The sequence below is a fragment of the Orycteropus afer genome, unplaced genomic scaffold (genome assembly GCF_000298275.1).
Source record: "Orycteropus afer afer isolate SDZICR_OR568_19922 unplaced genomic scaffold, OryAfe1.0 scaffold00103, whole genome shotgun sequence".
NCBI lineage: Eukaryota > Metazoa > Chordata > Mammalia > Tubulidentata > Orycteropodidae > Orycteropus > Orycteropus afer.
The window spans coordinates 5,979,128-5,986,358 of NW_006921690.1; positions in this window are offsets into that span (position 1 = coordinate 5,979,128).

Genomic DNA, 7,231 nt, shown 5'->3' on the forward strand with positions numbered 1-7,231 from the left:
AACAACAATCAATTCATAACAGCTATTAACCTATTAACCCAAAGGTCAGTGGTTCAAATCCACCCAGCAGCACAGAGGAAGCAAAGCCCAGAGATCTTCTTCCAGAAAGACTACAGCCAAGAAAAACAGTATTCAGCTCCACTCTGTAACACACAGAGTGGTCACGAGTTGTGCGCTTGCTAGACTGAGACTTTTATTTTTGATAGTAGGTGTAGAATATCAATATGTACATTTTGTAGCAATTAATTCACTTGTTTTCAGTACTTTAAGTATAAGCTGTAATTTACTAACAACAAATTACACAGATTTCAAAAGCATTTCTGACTTCTGATGTAAAGTCTGAAGTTTTTTTTTTTTTTCCCTCCAATTTACAAAGTAGGGCTTAAAAGTAGGGTTAACTGAATTTTAAATTCCACCCAGCCAAAGAAAAAAAAAAGCAAACAATTAATTTTGGCCAGGTCTTATTAATAGGACATTAATTTTTATTTTTCATTGTGCTGTAGGTGACAGTTTACAAAGCAAATTAGTTTCCTCTTCAATAGTTTGTACATGAAGTGTTCCATGACATTAGTTACATTCCCCACAATGTGTCAATACTTTCCCCATTTCCACCCTGGGTTCCTCATTTCTTTTCACCTGAATTTTCTCCCCCTTCCTGCCTTCTCATCTTTGCTTTTTGGCAACCATTATCCTTTTGATTCATGTAATTGTTCTAAGGAACACATTCATCTCATGTGGTGATGTTTATTTTACAGGCCTGACGTTTAGGTGAAAGTTGGTCTCTGGGAATGACTTCAGTTCTAAGTCAGAATAGGGTCTTAGGGCCATAGTCTCATGGGTTCCTCCAGTCTCTGTTAGACAAGTAAATCTCGTCTTTTTTGTGAATTTGATATTTCGTTTTACGTTTTTCTCCTGCTCTGTCTAGGACCCTCTGGTGTGATCCCAGTCAGAGCAGTAGGTAGTGGTAGCCTGGCATTGTGTAGTTCTTTTGGTCTCCCGTTGTGTAGCTGTGGTTCAGATGGTCCATTAGCCCTTTGGATTAATTGCTCCCTTGAGTCTTTTGTTTCCTTCCCTCTCCTTTGTTCCAGATGAAAAGAGAATGGTAGTTGTATTGTTTTCAGTACTTCTGTGCTTTTTTTTTTTTAGCTAGCTATCTTTGGCTGTACTTAACTGGAACTGGTCTGTGAAGTAGAACACACAAGGTGTGCACTTTTAGGTTAGCAAATCCCAAATTTATTTATCTCATCCTTAACTAGGATAGCTGTAAGCTCATTATCCTCTAATAAATAGTTATCTTGAAACACTGAAATTTTCCGTGGATGCATGCCGAGAACCACAAGGAAGTATACTTGTTGTCTTGGTTCAAAACAATATTTTGAATATTTCTCAGTTTTAATATTGAATATGAAAACTAACAATAGATATAGTCCACATAAATAAGAGCTCTTTGGAGCCCTCAATAATTTAAAGGAATATAAAGAGTGTCCAAGATCAAAGAATTTGTCTCAGGTAATAAAAGCAGCAGGTGCACAGAGGATCCGTGCCAGGTGATGTTCACATTCTTCTTGTCCAAAAACACCTTTGAAGTGTTTAAACCAACTGCCGTCAAATTGATTCTGACTCGTAGTGGCTCCATGGGGTTTCCAAAGCAGTAAATCTTTATGGAAATAGATTGCTCAGTGTGGTAGTTCAGTTTGTGTATCAACTTGGCTGGGCCTGGTTGAGTGGCTGGGAAGCTGGATGTAGATTCCCCATGATGAGACTGGTAATCAACTCCATGATAGAATGTACTGGGAGCAGCTGAGTAGCTGCCTTTGGGATGTGATCTGCTTCCCATATATAAGAAGCAGCTTTGGGGAATGGTCTCTAGTTTATGGCACGCTTGGACCCTGCATGTAGCCGTGTCATTGTTCAGCAGACTGCTATGCTCTGTTGATCTTGGGCTTACAATGGACTTAAATTAATGGCCTGCCGTGTGGTTTGGTAACATCAGGACTGTGCCTTTTTACTTGTCAACCCTGGGGCTTCTCAGCCTCAGCAGCCAGCAGCTGTCTGAGTGAAGAAAAGCCTGTAGCTCCAGTGGGCCGGGAGCAGGAGGCAGAGCTAGACCCCAAGGTTGAGGGGCTTTCACCCAGCCCCTAGGGCTTGGCACTTTGAGCTTGGACTTAAAGCCTCCAAATTGTAAGAATAAACTCCTGTTTGTTAAGGCCATTCCATTTGTGTTATATATTCTTGTCAGAGTGGCACTAGGTAACCAGAACACTCAGTCTTGCTTCTGTGGACAGGATGCTGGGTTTGAACCACCAACCTTCTGGTTAGCAGTCAGATGCCCTTATGCACTGTGCTACCAGAGCTCCTTTAAACATGTTTGGGACATTATTTAAGTTTCCATGTTTTGACCAGAGTGGTCCAGCACTTGCTGGAAGCCAGAGGAAACATTTTCCCTCCCTCAATTTTAATTAATTCAGTTTTCACAAAATTCTTTTTTTCTCCCACAAAGGTTCAAAACTCACTTCCATCAACCAATTCAAACTCATAGTGACCCCCATTGGGTTTCCAAGGCTGTAAATCTTTACGAATGCAGATTGCCTCATCTTTCTTCCGCAGAGCAGCTGGTGGGTTTGAGCCACCAACCTTTTGGTTAGTAGCCAAATGCCTTAACCACTATTCCATCAGAGCTCCTTCCTACAAAAGCTAATGTCCAGTTAATTCTAATTCCTTAGAATCAGCTGAATTCTTCCTACATCTTCTGCAGAAATTATGATTTCACTGATTCCTTTTGGACATGCGTTCTTTCTTCCCTTCTCCCAATGGCTTCCTATTCACTTTCCATCTGGCTACTTTGTTCCTCATCTCTCCCCCTTAGTTAAGCAACTGGGATCAGACTGTGAAGAGCTAGAAATCATTTCTTGTGTTTGATATCCCAGAACAGAGGAAAAATCTTCCCTAACACACCATTCTCTTATTTATTTAGTCAACCCACAGCACTAAGCCCTGAGGATGTGGAGATAAATGCCAGTCACTTTCTGAGAGAACTTAATCTGGTTTAGATTTACATCTACTAATCTGGTTTGTAAAATTCTTACTAAGGGCAAGAACTGATTTACTCATTGTTACATCCTCCACAGCACATGGCAGAGTGCCATCTATGCTGTATGTGCTCAATATGTTTTTATTGGGTGGAAGCAATTTATTTTCAGGTAGGAAAAGTGTTTCACACTATGTTTGGCAGAGGCAACTGGTCAGATGTCTCCTGGTCTAGGATTAGCAGATGTGAACTTTGGTGATATTCTTTGATGGAATTCATCCACCCACATATCTGGATGTTTGGACCAAAACAAATGAGGCTTTGTGCTCACATCAAATATCAGAATCTACAGACTGAGAAAGGAATCTTAGTCGGTTGGCTGATTAAGTGCTCTGCAGCTAACTGAAAGGTCCCCGCCCTAACTGAAAGGTTTGAACCCACCAGCCATTCTGCAGGAGAAAGATGTGGCAGTCTGCATGCATAATGATTGGGGGAAAAAGAATCTGCTGCTGACAAGTGGATTCTGACACATAGTGACCCTGTAGGATGGAGTGGAAGTGTCCCATAGGGTTTCCAAGGCTGTGAACTTTATGGAAGCAGATTGCTGTGTCTTTCTCCCACAGCGCAGCTGGTGGGTTCTAACCACCAACCTGTTGGCAGCTGAGAGCTTAACCACTGCAGCACCAGGGGTTCTTTCATAAAGACTTACAGCCTTAGAAACCCTACGGGGCAGTTGTATCCTGTCCTACAGGGTCACTATGATTCAGAATCGACTCTTCTGCAACGGGTTTACAGTGCAGACTGAAAAGGCAGACAGATACAGAAAGGAAATCTGGTTCTCAGTGGTGGATTACATCCCTACATCTGACTGCTAACCAGAAGGCTGGCAGTTCAAACCCACCAGCCACTTCTTGGAAGGAAGACTGGGCAATCTACTTCTGCAGAGATACCATCTCGGAAATCCAAGGAGGGGTCGCTATGAGTCGGAATTGACTTTATGGCAGTGAGCTTGGTTTTTGGTATATTTCTCTGTAATATTGAGCCATAAAGCAGCATTTGGCAATATGCACACACCTTCAACTGCTGTGAAGCTGCAAGATATTTTGTAATTAAATGGCAAAAAGAGAAAAGAGAATAGCCGGTAACAACAGTGTTCAAGATTACTGATTTCTTCTATTATTTACATAGTATATTCATGTTCTTAAGAGTTCTGGGTGGCACAAATGGTTAGGCACTCAACTACTAGCCAAAAGGTGGCAGTTTGAACAATAAACAACTTTCTTATACTGCACCATTTGTTTTTTGGAGTACCATTTAAAAACAGTATTATTATGCCTTTCTTCCAAAGCATTTTAAGTATTCTCATGTATTCTAGTGTTTCTGTTATTCTCCTGACACATCTGTGGAGTTGAACTGGATATTATGATTCTTGTTTCACAAAGTGGGAAACTGAGGTGTGAAGTAAAGGCACTTGAGTAGTCATTGACCAAATAGTAACCCTTCTCTGAATTCTTTCAATATTTTTAACAACTATTAACAAGCAATGGAGAGCAATAGGAAAAGAATTATTTACTTTCAAAGGAAATTGAAAAATCAGAATAATGAGATTAATGGACTTGGAGTAATGTGATAATGCGCCTCTGAGTTTGGGCACGTACCCACCCACTTACCTGTATGAATTCAAGAATGAAACGGAAACTCGCTTTGCTGTGTGGGCATGAGGATTGACTCAAGGACTGTGACAGGAAATGTTAAGGTTGTGGCCTTGAATCTATATAATGTAAGATCACATCCACATCATTAAAAACACCCTGATGACTGTTGTTAGGCTACTCAGTACAGGAGATGCAACTTTGCTGAACTTGATGTTTTTGTGACATTTTAGCCTTGACATTTCAACATCAATTGTTTGCTATTTTAATTTAGCCCAGAAAAGTCAGCAGGTGGAAAGTGAAATACTCCTACAGTTCAAGATTGATTGTAGACCCATATACAGGTATTTTCAGATTCAACAAATAGGTAAAGGGGTCAAAGATTTTATTTTAAACATTTGCTGAAAACTCTCTAAGGAAACTTCTGACTAGTGCTGACATTTGATTCTATCAATTAAGAACACTAATTGTTCATAACAACAATTAAAAATAGTGTGACATCTCACAAGAACAGTGCGAGATGTCATCTGTTTTCATGTCACAGTGGTGGTGGGGAATAATAAGAAATACATTTAATTCTTCAAAAAAACAGATAATCCTTATAGTCCTTACAGGGCACAGAGCAACTTGAATCAATGTGGTTCAGAGCTGCCCCAGGGCCTGTGACAAGGTCTTGTGTCACAGTTCATCACAGAACTCTCACTCTGTGTTCAGATGTTGGCTTTTCTACAACTATAATTAATTCTTTCACTCATCAGGCTCATTTCTTCGTCATAATCTTATTCTCTGATTACAACACAATTTTTTTTGGTCTCTCTCTCTCTCTCTTTTTTTGGTAAACCCATGTTCAAATAATCATGGTGTTCTAAGTAAACACAGATTTTTATATACAGCAGTTTGTTGGGCATCAATTGCAAAAACATACTATATATACATGTTGTGTGAGAGGGGAGTTTAGATAAATTATTTATAGCTATATTATTGAAGGTATTTAAGAACCATTCAACAATCTGCATCAAAAAGGATAATAATGCAGTATTGATGCTGCTAGTACTGATTAAAGACACATTCTATGGAAGAACCGTTAGGGAATCTACAAACCAAGATCTCAGTTTTCTTTCTTTGGTGAAAGATTTTCCTTTGTTATTTTATGTACACCCTGGCTTGAAGTTCTTAAATGATATGTTAAATGAGTTTTGAAATTTGTACATTTAAAAATACATTTTATTTATATATACTAATAGCTTAGTAAAGTTTATGGCTCTCTTTACCCACCTTCAAAACTTCCACCTTGACAGCTCCTTGAGGGCTGGGAACAAAATGCACCCATTTTGGTATCCTAACACATAGAATGGGAGCTTTGGTGGTGTAGTGCCTAAGACATCTGACTGCTAACCAGAAGGTTGGTGGTTCAAATCCACCAGCCACTCCGTGGAAGGAAGACTGGGCAATCTACTTACATAAAGATTCACTACCTCAGAAACACAATGGGGGTCACTATGAGTCAGAATTGACTCAGTGGCAATGTTTTTGGTTTTTTTTTTGACACAAATAATTTCCTGATTGTCAAGTGAATGAAAGAATGAATGAGTTCTAGTTTCAAGTATGCTTCTCTCTAGCTGGTAACTGAAAAAAATCACTTTTCTAGACTCTCTCTGACTCTTGAGACACTGAGGGTTTGGTCAGAACAAGCTCTAATGTTCCATACTGCACTAAATGTCTATGGTTCTTTGACCATCCTTAATAACAGGATTGTAAAGAGTGCTCTAAATAATTTTAAAAATTATTCTTCACTGTTCTGAAGTGTCTTAGATTTCTTGATTTTATTTAACTTATATTTTATGCAAAATGAAATCAATCAAATTTGTCTATAAACACAAATTACATATAATTTGTTCACCAATACGTATACAAAACGGGAAATAGATATAATTCTCTACATGCCAAAAGAGATAGATATTGAAACAGTTTTTAGATATATGTCTATTGAAATCTCTACTCTGATATCTCAGTTTATGCTTCTCGTTCCTGTGTTACCAGGTGACATTACTGTAGAATCTTTTGTCTATCATCAGAATGCTTTGCTTTTTGTTGTATTTGTATTGAATGTACACATCATTCCTGAATTTCTACTCTCTTTACTCCTCTCTCACTGTCTTAGTAATTTTTCATTTTCTCTTTTATCCTCAGAATAAAAAAAACAGAAAACTGGTTGTCCTTTTTAAGAAAACTGTCTTTTTTTTTTCTTTCTATATACCTGTTGTGCCTATCAGGACATTCATTATCTTTGTAGTGTTCAACATTTAATAATTAATTATTACAACTTTATTGACTTTTAGTGTGTGTGTGTGTATATATATATTGCTGTTGCTGTTGTTATGTGGCGTTGAGTCGGCCCCAACTCATAGCGACCCCTCCTTGGGTTTCTGAGGCGGTATCACTGCGGATGTAGTTTACCCAACCTTCCTTCCGAGGAGTGGCTGGTGGGTTTGAACCTCCAGCCTCTGGTTAGCAGTCAAGTGTCTTAGGCACTATGCTACCAGAGCCCCTA